Source organism: Alligator mississippiensis, chromosome 1 (genome assembly GCF_030867095.1).
Source record: "Alligator mississippiensis isolate rAllMis1 chromosome 1, rAllMis1, whole genome shotgun sequence".
In the NCBI taxonomy this organism is placed as follows: domain Eukaryota; kingdom Metazoa; phylum Chordata; order Crocodylia; family Alligatoridae; genus Alligator; species Alligator mississippiensis.
Genome location: NC_081824.1, coordinates 190,358,172 through 190,371,734, shown reverse-complemented (window position 1 = coordinate 190,371,734; position 13,563 = coordinate 190,358,172). Strand labels below are relative to the sequence as shown.

General features: G+C 45.0%; 1 long non-coding RNA gene across 1 annotated transcript; it reads right to left on the bottom strand.

The window, feature by feature from the left end:
* Positions 1 to 888: 888 nt before the first annotated feature.
* LOC109282117 (uncharacterized) lies at positions 889 to 2,388 on the bottom strand. Its single transcript, XR_002088989.2, has 3 exons — positions 2,320 to 2,388; positions 2,200 to 2,245; positions 889 to 1,386 (listed from the first exon to the last, which is right to left on the bottom strand). It is a non-coding gene; the product is annotated as an uncharacterized LOC109282117 (long non-coding RNA).
* Between the last annotated feature and the right edge of the window lie 11,175 nt (positions 2,389 to 13,563).

The window sequence follows — 13,563 nt, the reverse complement described above, 5'->3', positions numbered from 1 at the left end:
ACTCCGTGGGAGCAATCGTTTTGTCAGAATCCTCCAACGAGGGTTCAAGCGGGAGCTGTGCCTGGAAACTTATCCAGCCTACACCGATACCATCTTTGGGTGTAAGTAAACAATCTTTTCAATCAACCACTACGCCTCCGTGACTAATTCTAACTCGCGTGCACAAAATCATCCCGCGGTTTCTCCCACCCCGCGTGTCTGGGCTGACGGCCACAGCCCGCGTGCACCGGAGACGGGTCCGGTACGACCCCGGTTCGCCCCCAGCTTGCCCATGGCGGCCAGAATGGGATCGGAATCACCGCCGCACATGGCGACAAGGGCGGGCTCGGGGCCCGGCCTGCACAGCGTCCTGAACAGTTTTAGGCAAACGTACAGCTCATGGACACAATGCAGAATCAGCAGGAGTAAAGGTGCACCATCTGCTGTCTCCTCCTCAGTTGTCTGGATGCCCCTTCTTTCTGCAGCTAGCCCCCGCTCCACCTCCAGCCTCCCAAGACATATAAAATGATGGCCCCCAAGCCTGCAACTGCTGCTGGTGTAACACAGAGAGGGCAGAGTCAGCCCTGAGCCTGGCACATAAGCCTCCTGTGCTGGGGGTAGTTTCTGGAGGGGTTTTTGCATCATCAACTGTTAATCTTGGCCTTAAAGCATAGGTATAAGCCAAGAAACTTCCTCCTGTTGCAGAGTGAAATCCACCGAGTAACTCTGAGCTCCTGACAGAAACGTCACCTTTCTACAGCATGTAGAGTTAGTTAACTGGGTTTGAAGGTGTTTTTAATTAACTTATAATGTAGGTGATGTTGGGATGAAGGGCTTCTGAAACCAGAATGAAGTGATTTATTAGGCTGTGTACTTGACATGCCCCTAAGCACTGCAGAAGTGTTCCTCCAAGGATGACTATACAACTGCAAAGGATCCAGCCAAATAAAATTTAAAGACGAGGTAAACAGATAAAACAATGACATCCATTTAGTAAAATTACCACAGCATTACCATATAACTGAACAGCAAGGAATGCCAGCTCAGAATCAGAGAAATCCAAAATCTCCTACTCACTGGATGGCACAGCATAAATTTCTATAGCCTTCTTCAGTTCCAGACACCAGTCTCATTTGTGAATTACAGTTCTGAGTTAACTATTTCCTTTTCATGGAAAGTCTCCCATTCTAGCTCCTTGGCTGGTGCAGGGCTGCCCTATTACTATTCAGTTAGTGTGCTCAGACATTTGCAGCAGTGGCAGTGCCTCTTGCTCCCTCTGGACTGGATTTCTTGCACACCTCCAGCATTATTTATGTAATAATAATGCCACTCATTCAGCCCTGCTTCCTCCAGTTCTCCGAGCTCCTTGTCAAGTGCAAGGGACAGGACTAAAAAATAGAACCAGTTCTAGAAAATAAAATATTCTTCAATTAACAAATGATTGAAAAGGTTTCCAGCTGCCACAAAATGCAGCATTTTGGCATTCTGCAGCAGCCCAATATCTTTTTAACATCACATCATCTTATCTATACATTTCCTTCCTCACCTGGTTAAAACACCTAAACAGATTTTTCTGAAGTTTAACAAAACACTTAGCCTTTAGGCTGAGGAAAAGACATCCATTCTAAGCCACGAAAAGATGTGGCCCTTTTGATGACCCCAAGGGTTGAAATGTGACATTGGTGGGAGCAGTATAATAAATCCAATAGAAAAAAGTACTATTTTTGTGAATTGACATCTGATAGAGGGTTTCAAAATAAAATGGCACCATTGGGTTCCCTATCATTTGTACCCCAGGAGAATCTAAAAGGACTTAACACAAATCAATTCAGCCTTACAACAAGGCTGTAGGTACATGAGGTTTGTTCTTTTCCTTTATTAAAGGAGGAGACTGAGGCACAGGGAAAAGGATGAGGGCAGGCAGGAAGTCCCCAGGAAGAGGGGATTAATAAGGGTGGGAAATCCCAGCTCCAAGCCTTATGTTCACACATCAGGATCACACTATAATGGAAGTGAGGTTGCAAGTGGTGAGGTAAACAGAAAAGGTCAGGTCCAAAGTTAAAAAACACTTGCTGAGAAGACTCCACAATAGTGGGAAAAGTTTTGCAAATTGTCTTTTAAGAAAGTTACATCTTCAAGATCCAAAACTCTGAGAAGAGAAACCTGAAATAAAGATTCAAGCTAGGTCATTTTGTTGACAACAAAAATGGTGTCACTCACCTCGGCAGAGAAATGAGGAAGTTTGCTTCAGCATGCGTCTCGGGACCTGAAGGAGGAAATAGCTGTTTAAAAATGTCATTGCATCAGTAATAATTATCTATTCCACTTATGTAATCTCACCCAACTTGTGCAGCACAGCTTTAAATATAGCTTTCAACATCTCAGTCACAATAATAAAATGGAGAACAGTGTTCAAAGTTCTACCTGTTGTGGGAGAAGTAAATGTGCTAGGGTTTGTCTTTAGCATTGTACCTCCTGGAATATTTATACTGCCTTTGAGGGTATATGCAGTTTCAAGAGCCAAAGGGCAAGATCAGCTCAGGCAGAAAAAGATGCATTCTTCTGTTCTAGAGGCTAAATAAACCCATTGTGGTATTCTCGTGTAGACAAAAAAGGTAAGTTATTAAAATAGGAGTGCCCAAAGGCAACCCATGTGCCCTTGACTCTCTGCCCTCCTTATGATAGCTGACCCCACAAAGTGGAGGAAGGACAGGTGTAGCTGTCAACGTATTATGAGATCCAAGCACTGGAATTCAGGCCCAGGGCAGGGCATTGAGCCCTATCTCTGTGCAGAACTCCCCCACTGAGCCAGGAGGCAGCAGCTGCAATAGCCTTTAGATAGGGATATTACAAATGCCCCGAGTTGCTCTATACATAGTGGAGGGCGACTACCACTGAGAAGTAGTGACTGAAAAAAACAACATTACCTGCTCCACTGCTGCTGCATGTGAGCTGGGTTGGACTCCCTGTTTTCCTTAGACTAAAGGGGAGCAGGCCTTCTTAACACAATCCCAATTCTTCTGAAGACCCAGTAAAAAGGCTGGCAACCTGGCCACTGCCTGCCTCAATATTTCACAAGGAGACTGCATAAGCCAACTGCCCTCAAGGACTTTGGGAAAGCAACAGGCTATGTCACCCCCCTGGCTAACAACCACAAGCAAGAAATGGAGGAGTTGGACCCTTCAAGAGAAATAGCACTAAGCTGGTGACTGTGCACTGCTCCTTTTAAGAGAAAAGGGAAGTGCAGCACAGCTGGGTCACACATGCAAGTTCATATGAATTTAAAATAACTGCACTTTGGAGAAAATCCAAATCAGAGCAGAATCCAGCGCTGACACTGTTGGTCTCTGTGCCTTTGGGCAAGGTACTTGGGGCGAGATTGTTGTCTTGGTGCTTCAGGACACAGACAGGCACTTTGTGTGATTGTCCAGTAAGTTAGAGGCCTAAAAGCGATTTGAATCTTAAGTACTCAGATACCTTAGGAGTTTGGCTCTTAACTACAGTGAGTGTCTCTTAACCCTGGTGAGTATCAGTTGCCCCAGCTCTAAATTGGAGATGATACATACATACTTCACAGGGACTGAGGGATAATTAGCATCATTAAAACACTTTCAGGTGTTAACTAAGTGCCACAAGGTCAGTGGCCCTTGGTCCCCACGGCTTTCTTACGAGCCATTATTTCCCAGAAAATGCCCTGACCCTGAGCAATTTGTTGACTACCCACAAATTAAGGTAGGCAGGGTAGAGTGTCCCATTTCCCCAAATCAAATGCTGTCCTGTGTCCTTTTATCTAATACATTTCCTGGAATGATGCTGCATACATGCTTTTTCCTTATGAAAAGTGTGGTATCAGCCCTCCAGTTCTACAAGCTGACCACATTGCTTAACACAAATGTCACTGCTGGAGAACAGACTTGGGAAAAGAATAGATCCCCCAATCAAGAATAGAGCTTGATGTCACACAAATGAACTGTAAGGAACTGAAAGTTTATGGACGTTTCCTCTACAGAACTCCCCTGTCATAGGGAAGTTCCTTTCTTGCACTTTGGTAACTGACTATGAGGAATCAATCCAAAAAGATTATGCATTGGTCAGCATGTTTCTCTGATTATTTCTGTCATCATTTTGCATTTCTAACCATTGTCCAAGATGTATGCTTTTCTTTCCCAGCTATATGTAAGTTTTTTGATTGAGAGAATTTCACTGAGTTCAAGGAACAGAAATAAAACAAAAGGAAAAATTAAGGTAGCTTATTCACATTTGTCCTGTGAGCAAATGTGAAACTGCAATCCACCAGCCTGTTTGATAATGGTGTAAGACCCACTTCTCAATATTAAACGCTGAGTTATTTTCCTTGGTGTATGAGAGCAGGAAATGAACAAGCAAAAATTCCATTCCAAGGGACAGGAAATACCAAAGACAGTTCCTAAAAGCAATTTGGAGACTGAACACAGTCATTAAATTCTTATGATGGAAGTAGCCAGAGATCAATACACCCAGAGAAATATTGCATCGGTGATGGCCTCCATCCCTTTCAGACAGGTATTCTGTCAGCTTGACGGCTAAGAAAATTCTTAGGGTAAGAAACAAGAAAGGACTTAGGTTGCTGCACCTCACCTGCAGAACCCAGAGCCTATACACCACATGAGGAAGGGGTAAGTGTCTCAGAACAGGATGCAAAAAGGCCATGTGCTGAGCAAAGCACAACCCAGAGTGAGTCAATAGGAAATGCTGAGCACAGAGGTGTGTCTGCACTCCTACCCTTTCCAGAGCTAAGGCACCTGACTCAAAGCAACAGACAGGATTCATAACCCAGAATCCTCTCCTGAGGGTGGGGACTAAACCACTGATTCTTGCAAAGAACTTGCAAGACTCACTGAGTGCATCTACACAAGTAACTAACTGTGTAGTAGCCTAATAACACTGTGCAGTACCATGCTGGGCAAAACCTGTGCTAATATGCTACTGCACCGTAGTATTAGGCTACTGCACTGTAAGCATAATTAAAAACCCATGCGCTGGTGCTACTGCTTAATAGCGTGAGTTACCGTGCATTGATTTAGTATTTGGTTATCCAAGTACTAAACTTAATGTGCTGTAACTACAGCTGATTAATGAACGTGTAGATGCACCCACTGTATTCTTTTAAAATATGGTTGGCAGTGATGGTGCCAAGACCCACCCTTTTATGTTGTACCCTAGTTGCTAGAGCACCTGCTCAGGAAGTGGTAGACCTTGGTTTAATTCCCTCCTCAGCCTGAAGGATTTCAGATCCACATCTCCCACTTCCCAGAGAGTGTGCTAAATACCAGGCCATAGACTAAGCTAGGAGATACTACCCTGCTCCCCAGCGTTGCAGCTGTACCGCAGTGCAGCAAAGTAAGCAAGATCCATGAGGCCAGGAAGATAGCATAAGAGGTAACTTGATTCTGCAACCCAAGGAGGTAAGACACTCAGCTGGAAGGAGGAACACCTCAATTCTGATCCCTTCTCAGGCATTGTTTCCTATTTTATTCAATGGGTGCATCTACACATGCACTTTATTGCAGAATAGACTAATTAAAAAGCATCACCATCTATCATGCACTGGTATTAGGGTGCAGTAAACTAATTAACTCCACCATAAGATAGTACTGTTGGGAACAATACTCTGTGACAGGGTAAGCTTCCAGGCTTAGTGCTAGCACCAGCCTGCCTCCTGTCTATGGGCACACTGCCTGCCTAGCTTTCCTGCCACGCCTTGTTGGTAAATAATAAAGATGGTACTTAGACAGGAGGCTGTCCATTTTGAACCTTTGATGTCTAGGGGTTATATCCACAGCTCTGAACCTTCCCTACACTGCGGCCTATGCCTCGCAGATAGCATCCATGATTATAAATGCTCCGGCCAGAAACCGAGCCAAACTCTGCCCCATGTTGATCCTCTTCCACTCACTCAATCATACTGCTTCCCCTCACTGGGCCTCACTCACTCTGCTCCCTCGCCTGGGCCTCTTCCACTCTGCCCTGCTCCCTAAGAGCAGCCTTCATGCTTACTCGCTCACTTTGGGCAATCAACCCCACAGCCCTCTAGGTACCTTTTGTAACCCAGCTTGCAAGTCATGGTCTATGCCTAACCCTAGGCCAAATCTAGCCACCAGCCACTTCCCAGGCACTTGGCTCTTTCTGCCCCCTCTTGGGGCCACTCTCCACACCCCCCCTTGGGGGTCACCTTTATGCCCCTACAGGCCTCCACGCTGTCCCTTCTCCAGGGCCCCATGCTGCCCCTTCATGGGCATGAAATCTTACACCCCCAGGGGCTCAGGTGCCTTTCCTTCAGCGTGCCTGGCCCCGTAGTTTGTATATTCTCCACTATATAGTGGGGGCTGAGGTTTTAAGGCACCCCTACCCACCTTCCACCAGGAAGGCAACTGGCCTGGCATTTCCTGGAGGCTCCCATGCCACTAGGAGCCCCACCAGGCCACCCTTCTCCAGCAGGGTGCAGTTTCAAGTCATACCCAGGACCAGGAGCCTCAAAACCATCCCCCGTAGCTCCTACCCTTACCTCCAAGGTGTTCCAAGAGCAGCTCAACCTGATGTTACCTCCTTGGCTGCTCAACCTGGACTGCTGCCTTTCTGGCCTAAGTTTGAAAATGGCCACCGCAATCAGCCACCTGGCAGCTCCCTGCTCCATCCCTTAAAGTGACAGGCACCAAAGGTGCTCTGTCACATACTCTTCTATGGTGAACTAATTTACTGCACTGACATGCACATATAGCTGCTGACCGTGAGCGCAATTTAGCCGGGTCAGCCTAGGCAGCAGGGGGCCAGACTCCTGCCTGCTGCCTAGCCATACAGCTCTGCACTTGCGGTACCCTTGTGCACTTGCGGCCAGCCCTTCTGCCACCCAACACTGACACCTGGAGCCCGGGGCTGACTCCCTGTGCCCTCTGCCAGCCCAGACTTGCTCCAACTTGGCTGAAATTGCTGCTGCCCCAGGCTCACATGTAGATGCTGTACTCAGGAAGCAATTTACTCTGGCTTGAACTGCTCCAGAGTTCATTGCTTCACATGAATTGCATGTGTAGATGCACTCAATGACTGTTTGATGCAGAATACAGGAACAGTGCTGGCAGCACAGCCCAGAATCCAGGATTCCTCTTTTCCAGATGAGAGGTTTCATCACTCAGCTACAGAATCAGGACCCTCTTGCTAGGGAATTTTAACATTGATTTAAACCGGGCAGGGTTGAATTCTAAATAAACATGTTGTTTTAATTAAGCAGCTGATTATATATTCAATAGAGCAAATTCAACCCAGTCTCCCCAGACAGACATAGTTTGTCTCTAATTTGCCTTTTTAACAGTGACTCCAAAGGCAACATTTCAAACGACACAAAAGATACCAGAAGTATATGGCAGTACGTTAAATTAGAGCAGTTCATTTCTATTGTGCTGAGTTAGATTGTAAGATCTTTGGAGCAGAGATCTCAGGGCTTATTTGATATTGTAAAGCACCAAATAGTAATAGGCACTATTACTCAGCATTGTTAATCAGCATTGTCTCACTACCTTTCACCCATTTCATTTGACCTTATTAGTATATCCTTGAGACTGTCATGCTCATAATAGCTACCAGTGGCAATGGAGACAGATTCCATTCCATTCACTAATGCTGTGGTGTCAAACTCCATCCAGTCCACAGGGTAGATAGGGCCCATGGACTCCCTCCCTTTCTCTCCCCACTCCCCCAGCAGATCTGGCACCTGCTCCTACTGGTCTGGAATCCATGCCGCACATATGCAGATCCCAGAGTGGCTGAAACAGGCACAGTGTGCAGCACAGTCTGACTGAGGCTGCATAGTATGGATCCCAGAGCAGCTGGAGCAGGCTCCACACTGCATGCAGTGCTAACCCTATCTAGGCTACCCCCTACACAGCACCCAGTCTAGGAGCCATACTGTATATGGCACCTGGCCCGGCAACTTGAGGCCTAGCTGGTACATGATGCTTATAGGCACAGCATGCAGAGTGGGTCCGAGGCTGGCTGGAGCAGGTGCTGAGTGCAGTACAGTTCTGGAGTAACTGGGGCAGGCACTGCAAGTGACACACATCCCAAGTCCTGCTTGTGAGACTGGTCCAGTGCTCACTGTGCCCTATGTGGGTCTGCTCAGACCCAGAGGCAGCACCAGGGGCCAAATAGCGAGGCTCCATGGGCCCTCAGGCAGTATGTTTGACATCCCTGCACTAGTGGATCTAAATACTCACCCATTTGTCCTATTAATGCTGGTCTGTTTGATTGACTTAGAACTGGACTAGAGAAAGGTCTCAAACCAACATCAGGAATATTTTTGCAAAGGGGTAAATGGAAGAAGTAATCCCCCCCCCCCCCTTTTTTTTTTGTTTTTTTACTAATAAGACACAGAAATCCTGCAATCTCTACTCAAGCAAACTGCAGTCTCTCCTGGGAGACTGCAACACAACTGGTTTTCTCAGCTGGGTATTCAAGAAAAAAACATTGGGTTTTTTTTTAAACACATCAAGATACACAAAGCTTTAGAAAGATATTACTACTGGGGAGTCTGACAGTCAGCGATTAATACAAAGGCAACCAGAACCTCAAGTCTTTCATTAGTGAATATTATTCGGCTCTTAGCCACTAGCTCTTTTGTGGCTATCTAGATGGCTTGTTCTAGCACAGCAGTGTTTGTAATGCATCTTGCAATTTATCCACTGGGCCACCATCTAAAACCACTGTAAACATTTTATAACAGCTTGAGGCTAGCCCAGAATTTATGCCCCACAGTGCATCAGAGCACTGCAAAATCCCAGAGTAGACAAGATAAGAGTGTGTGTCAGTCTCTCAAATCTTCCTCGCCACTGACAAATACAAATAGGTTAAGCACTGTGCTTTATAGCACAAAATAGAAGACAGCAACAGTATTATACAGGTAAAAGTTTATTTTCCCCAGGGAGAAGACAGAAGAGATGGACAGGGGGCTCTGCAATCACAATGGTGCAGCAAGATACACCAGTAACATGCCTAATTCCCAAAATAGTTCCCATCATCTTCAACACCAGGCTGTGGGATAAGGGGGAATATTCTTGAATCTGTGGCCTATGTGCATGTGCCTGGCAAAATCAAAAAATGTTTCTCAACTCTTCCACTGGCAGCATGCATCTGAACATTTCTCAGTGTGTTAGGTTTCCCAGAGAAAAGATTCACATGAAAATGAGACTATGTACCCTGTAATTGAGAGATCTAAGTACTGAGCCCTTAATCTAGAAACATTTTTGCTGTTTTCATAGATTCAGAGGCTTTCCACATTGGCAGCTTTATAAACAGTTTTATTTTATCCTCTATTATTCTTCCTCCTTTTTCAAACAAGTTCCCCTTTTTTTTCAACACACAAGATCAAACTTATGTCTTAGATAGACAAGACCCGACTTGTCTTTATATAAACAGACACAACTCCCATGGTCTTTAATGGGAGCAGTGACTGCTTATGCTAGGGGTCACATTAACCTACACTACACACCCTGTCTCCACATGTTTAATATGAAACGAGAATGGTGCAGTTCTCTTTCTCCATACACACAATAGGACTTGTACCTCCCACAAAAGCATTTAATCCTGCAGATGCCAACACACATTTTCTAACTATGGTGGGAGCAGGACACAGCTGCCTCTCTTAGGCTTATCTGGAAGTCATTAGGTGACATGTTCCTGGCTGCTTTGCTGGGGACATTTATTTCACAGTAACCCTCATCAATTGTCTTTGCCTTGAATATACAAATAGAGAATGCTCCCTTTGATCTAACATTTCACACCTTGAACTATGTGCTGTGGCCCTGCCTTAAGACCTGCTACTGTGCCTGCCACTTGAAAGTCCATCTCACAAGGCAGGGGTATCCTGCAGATTTGTCTAGAGATACATTTCCAGGTGGGATTTTCACAGGCACCCTGCAGTGGGAACAAAGGTGGACCAGTGAAGCCATTGGTAAAACATCTATAGGCTTCAATGCAGGTTGTGAGGCCAGTGCTAAGTTCTTCAGAAACTCCCACCTGTGAAATTTAGCAGGTTCTCCATCTCTCTCTGATATCAGTACATTACAGTATTTGCTGCTAGCACCTTCTCTGGCTTCCAGGTTTTTCCTTACCTCGCTTCTCTTTCCCTGTTCTTGCCTCCTGCATGACTTCATTGGAAACTTGTACTCCTATAACCACCCAGCCTTATACTACTGTACCTATTTCTCTCTCTCTAGTGTTGAAGAGCAGTGTCTATATAGAATCAAGTACCTATGAGATTATCCTAATGGGTCCCTAGGTATTTCAGCTGAAGCATTTAATCATCAATAGTAATATAAGATAGAGAGATATAACACCTGTAATACCAGAAGCTCAGCATGCCTACTATAAACCCCTTATGAAAGAGTCCTGAAGTAAACCATTATACCTTTATGATAGATCCTTTGGGAAAAAACTGTCTATTATTGTTTAAGCAAGGGTTATATTTCTGCTGTGGAATTCTATGGGCTGGGAAAAAAACGGACTCTATTAAATATGTATAGCTTGAGAGTAATTTGTATAACCTGCTTGGCTGAATCCATTTTCAGGCCCATAGGACTCTTCCCAGGAAAAAGTGGAGTGATGCACTAATAGAGGCAGACTGGTGTTTAACCTCTGCACATACATCCATAGGCTGGGTATCTTCCACCAAGATGGCTCAACCTGCAGTCCACCTCTGCAGGTTGAGCAGAGTGGAATCTGGGACTTTGGTGTGGTTTAATAAAGAACAGCGACAATGTTACAAAACTTGGGCACAAAGCCAGATGTGCACACACATGCTCCCAACAGGCATTCTGGCATAGGTCCATGTCTACATTTCCAGTCTATTTTGGACAGGCAGAGCTGGCCCGGCTAAAGCATGGCAACTCCCCCGTACTTATTCTGCTCCATCCTTAATCTGCTCAATCCTGAGAATACATTGTCTGCAGAGAGGAAATGTTTACTGGTGACAAAGGTGTATTGATTGTCATGCCCCAGACAGAACAAGAAGCTTTGGGAACAAAGATGGCTGCTCAAATGTCTCTTGTCATTTTACTTCTGGGACACATCATTTTGCATGTTGTCTGTCTTCCAAAAACTCTCACTTCTCCACTGTGCAGTCTTGCCTACTTTGTAGGCATATTGCCTTTGAATTTATTATAGAAGCAGATGAAAACTCTGAAGAGTGTTTTATCACATGGCCCTTGTCTCAGTGAGTAAATAAATAAGGACAGTTCCCTGAAGGACTGATCTTTGCTACCTGATAGTCAGTGACATTTGAACAGATGAGTTTGAGCAACAGGACTGAGAGGTAGCTGTGCTGTGAACTTGCCCACTGTTCTTGCATGCCTGGCTCGAAAGCCATTTGTTAGGGCCTGCCTGACAGAAAACTGACTTCCCATCACTGCTCTAAAAACTGGTAGCAGCTCCTGGGCTTACTGCTGTTCCAGTAAAATATTAATGTATTGCAAAATGGTTCTGCTCCCTTTCTTCTTGCTAGCATGCTTCTGATGCTGTTCAAATATTTTAGCTAGACACATTTGTCAGAAGCAGTTTCATTTCTGCAAATTGCAATTTATCACATTTTGACACTTGCAAAAGTAAATGGTTTGCTCTTGGGACACCTTAAAAAGGACAGATGAACCTCTAGTGAGCCTAACAGTTACTTTGTTTGTCTAGGATCCACCTCTGCTCTTGCAATTTTCAAAGATAGCCATCAGATACATGTTGTATGGGAGGGTTCCACAGGCCTCATGGTTATTTTTGGAGGGACAACCCAGAAACAGCTGGCAGAATGAAGAGTTGTGTTGTTTGCAAATGCAGGTAAGGTCTGGATGAGATTGCTACAGTAGAATGACTGTCCTAGTGCTCCAAATGAAGAATCCCTACTTGCAGACACAAAACGACCAGCCCCATCTCTCACCAAACTACAACTGTCCTGTAACATTTAATAAGCTGGAGGAAGGGAGGTTTGGCAGATGGGAGGGTACAGCAAATATCTGGTTGGGGTCTGGCCAGTTTCCAAGGAAGCATCCAACACACACCACATACACAGGGACCTGTAAAAGGCATTACAGAGTTACAGATACCTGTATCTTTACACATAAAAAGTTATTTCTGTCTGTCCTTTTCTCTAGTCACACTTTCCTATCCTACCCCTCAAAAATCAACCTTTTGGTCCAGCTCTCCCACCAGGCTGCAGCTGTTTTCCCAAGCTCCAGCATCCAGCCCATCTGTCCCAGGAACTTGCAACTACAACCTCCCCTAGTCTCCCCCGCCCAACTCCTACACATGGGCAGCCTGTCAAATCACTACACACATTTATCTTTCATTTCAACATCAAACATCAGCTTCCTCTCTAGCAGCTGAATTGTTCCCCAACATAAACACCCCCACTCAGCTTCCACGACCCTGTCAGCTCCCAATTATCAGCAGTCCAGCCTGATCCCCTGTTCCAGATCACCCACTAAACTTCTGTAGCTGGCCAAGCAGACTGAACTGGCAACGCTCACCTGAGATCCTGTCACCTGTGCTCTAAACTGCTCCCTACACACCACCTCCTGCCTAATGCCTGACTAGGTGTGCTCTTACCAGAACCTCTTTGCCTCCTGGTCTTGACACATCCGAAACTGGGATCTCCTTGGGTTTTCACGTAGAGCGGCTAATACCCTGTAGGCATTACCCTAATACATTATTTCTTATTCCAAGAAGAGTCAGAATTTTTGTCATGTGATGATAACAGCTTCTGTTTGAAAATAATGCATCCCGCCCCCCCCCCCAAAAAATGACCCGGACAAAATTAAGTCCATCCTGCTATAAAAACCTCCCCTTTTTAGATCTCTACCAGTATGGCCAGCCTACTGGCCTACAAACTGCCAGTCAGATGCATATTCTCACAAATTCCTGCTTTTCAGCATAATTTCCCTCCTTAGCTTTGATATTTCTTCCTCCAAGCCTTCAGTGGCCACTGCTTCAACCCCACTGCCCTCCTTACAATTATCCTGTTGCTTCCTACATCTCTTGCTGAGCTCTTCCTTCTTGTTCTGTACAGTGCAATTATCTGTAAAATAGTGGAGAATGCTTTGACTTCAAAGCACCTACACAGCAAATCTAAATGTGCAATACTAAACATTGCAATATAATAATGAACACCAGACTGGTAACCCAGTAGCCTACTAATTTGTTCATTATGCCTAAAGGAATACCACCAAAACTACATTCCAGTTCTGTATCCCCTAACAATGTCCAGTTATCCAAGCCTTGATCCTTCTCACTCACCCACTACCATCCTAACACATTAACTGGTAAATTAAAGGATTGAAAAAATATGATCAATTTTTAGCTGATCAATGTAAAGAAAAAATATACCATTTGCCACCTTAATTATTCTTTATTCTTTCTACTACCTAAAGTCACTTTGCTTTTCTTTCAATCAAAGATGAAGGTTAATCTGCAGAGTTATTTGCACATACCCAGCCAATGCAAAGGTGCAAATAACATCATAGTAAAACCACAGGGAAGAAATCTAGTTACCACCTCAGCCATCTCCCTGCCAAT